Below are 2883 nucleotides of genomic sequence, written 5' to 3'. Positions count from 1 at the left end.
TGCATTGGGAGTTATACCTGATGTAAATGACGAGTTGATGGGTGCTGATGAGTTGATGGGTGCAGCACAGCAACATGGCACAAGTATACGTATGTAACAAACCTGCATGTTATGCACATGTACCCTAGAACTTAAAGTATAATAATAATAATAATAAAAAAATCCCCATTAATGAGCAATCTCAATTCTTTCTCTAGTTTTCCCAATCGTGATCTGCTCCAGGTTTGGTGAGGACATGTGCAACTTCTTTGGACAATGATTGTCCCATGTGATGTCTCATTAATGACATGCGTTGTGTTTTCTCTTCTGAAGAAATAGCTGTGTCTCCAACTGTGGCTGTCAGACCTGTGAGAACTAGGAATGCCTGAGCCCTGTAGCTGCAAATATTCTTAAGCTCCTGGTATTTATTTTGGGCAGTTTGCATTTCATCTAGTAGGAAGCTTAACTCATCACACCCCAAGAGACTCTGAAAAGTATTGTTTACCACACGATATCCTGCAGCAGCTGCAATGGAAAGTAGCAAGAGTTGTGTCTGTCTGCTCTGCTTTTTGGAGATAATTCAAGAAGCAGCTGAGAGCCAAGCTGACCTCATAAATGGACTTTCTTTGAGCTTCCTCCACTGTTTCTGGGGACTCCGATTTGACATTTACTTCCATGAGTTCATTCTGGGTTTCTTTTAAGATCTCAATTAATTGAGAAAACTGGGAAATATTCACCTACTCTTGCTCTGAATCTGACTGGAAGATCCACTGCATGATGAAGTAAGCCTTAGGAAAGTTTGTCACTCTGTAGATGTGAGGATCCAGAAGACTGCGCAAATGAGATTTAATATGTTTAGTTTTATAAATGGAAGAGTTTTTGCAAAAATTGACAGTGTTTACTAGAAAATTCTGCAGATCCCAATCTGTGAGACATATATTGATCCAAGTGTCATAACTTTTTAGTTATTGACTCAACATTTTCATGAAATTTATCAGTTTTATAAGTTGCTCTTCAGGATCAGATACCTCCCAAGATTTTACATCCTCTAGAAAAACCCTGGCCTCCTTCCCAGCACTCAGTAACTCTTCCCCTTCCTGGATCTCGGCAGTGATGCTAGTCAGAGCAGTGTAACTGTCTTTCAGGAAGTTAGCCACTTGAAGAGGATCCTTAAAATTGCTTCTGTGGCTGGAGAGGATAATGTCCCGAATTGGCACCAACTGAAGCCCGTGGTCAATGACACACCAGGTTTGATTGCTGGCCATGAGGCCAGCTTTCCACTGGACAAGGCCATCTGCTTCTGGTGGGCCACCTGTTTAGGCCACAGATAATTGGACCTCGGTTTGGAGATTTTGGGAAGTTTTGGTCTGAGTGGCTGTTTTCGAATGAGAGTCTGAAACATTCACATCTGCAGCAACTTTCACTCCAAAGCCACTGTAGCTGTCCCTTATGAAAATGTCCAGGGCCTCTGCAGACTACTGCGTCACTTCTGCCAACTGCTCCCTGCAATAACCCTCTGAAATGGCCTTCCACCAGTAGATTCCTCCCAGGTGCAGAGGGCCTTGGTTAACATGAGAGCCAAACCTGTGGAAGAAGTTTACAATCCTGTGCCTCAGCAAGGAGAATCTGTCTGGGTTTGCTGTCTGACTCAGAAGGTCTTCAATACATTTCAATTCCTAGAGAGCAGGCTTGGATAACTGCAACTGATCAGTGGGAAAGTGGCAGGAGGCCAGGGGGATGTAGCTGAACTTGGTTGAGCAGAAATAGGAATGCTTAGAACTTCATTGTTGGATTTCCTTGGATTCTGAATGTTTGCTGTGATCCAAACCAGCTTCTAGACTAAACCCCCAACTTCTGTCCTTGGCTGAAGTAGTTAAACTAAAGCTCAGCTTCTCTATCGTCTGGGTAAACATGAATTCAGCCTGAGGAGATGTGAATTCCTTTGTTTTCATTTGTGTTCCTTGCTGAGGATCCGAAAGTAAGAACTCTTTGGGGACACTGAGCAACTCCTCTCTCTTCTTTGTCAGGCCCTTTTGGTGGTTGGCTTTGTAAATTCCCTGGAGGGTCAGCCCTCCAGATGCCCATCTCACCACATCTCTATCTGGGAGATTTTGCCTGTGGCACAGTGTCCACTCCATGAGGTTGAGTTGTCTCTGCAGGTTTTCCATGACTTCCCTTAGAGGCTCTTCAGTGGATGGCCAGTACTCTTCAGGGATGTCCATCGCTTGTCTCAGCTCTGCTTCTCTTGTCCTCACTGCCTCTTCCTGTGTCTGCTTCCCTTCTGTCAGCAAGTCCCTCAGCTCCTGCAGTGCCTATTCTGCCTGCTTCTGCTTTCTCTTTGCCCTCTCCACCTGAGACTCCTGTAATGCTGAAAGACTTTTTGGGTGTGACAGGGTAAGCAGCTTCTCCAAGGCTCTTTTCTCCCATGGATGTTGTGTCTGGGATTTCAGCTTCTGGAGGTTGTTTTTTTCTAGGTGTTGTAAGGTCTGGACACAGGTCACATCCAGGTGTTCCTGCAGCTTGGGTAACCAATACTCAACATCCAGGCCCACTTCTCTCAGCATCTTTTAGAGATCTTGCTCCTTTTGCCTCTGAGCAGAGGTTCATCAGGGGTGTGTTCTCCTGTGGCCATGGCTGCATACAAAACAGACACTCAGTTAGCTGACTGTTCTGACCTTAGGAAGTGTCAGCCACATGGCCAAAAGTGTAAGTATACTAGTATGCACATCTACAAGGCTTTCTCATTCCTCATTTAATTGTTTTAACAAAAATTTTTTAATACCCTTTTTTGTGTGCAAGCCATCATTAGGTATTCTCAATATGGATTGCCTTTGTGGTTTGCAACTTACTAGACTTATTTTGACACTTCCTTTTACATAGAATCAATTGCATGCAAACATTAAG

At 44.1% G+C, this 2883-nt stretch overlaps 1 pseudogene; it reads right to left on the bottom strand.

Annotated features, from left to right (window-relative positions):
- Positions 1 to 2611, bottom strand: part of LOC105533895 — a 6865-nt pseudogene extending 4254 nt beyond the window's left edge.
- Positions 2612 to 2883: the final 272 nt, after the last annotated feature.

The sequence above is a fragment of the Mandrillus leucophaeus genome, unplaced genomic scaffold (assembly GCF_000951045.1).
Source record: "Mandrillus leucophaeus isolate KB7577 unplaced genomic scaffold, Mleu.le_1.0 Scaffold1296, whole genome shotgun sequence".
Classification (NCBI taxonomy): Eukaryota; Metazoa; Chordata; class Mammalia; order Primates; family Cercopithecidae; genus Mandrillus; species Mandrillus leucophaeus.
This window is presented reverse-complemented; position numbering and strand designations above follow the sequence as displayed.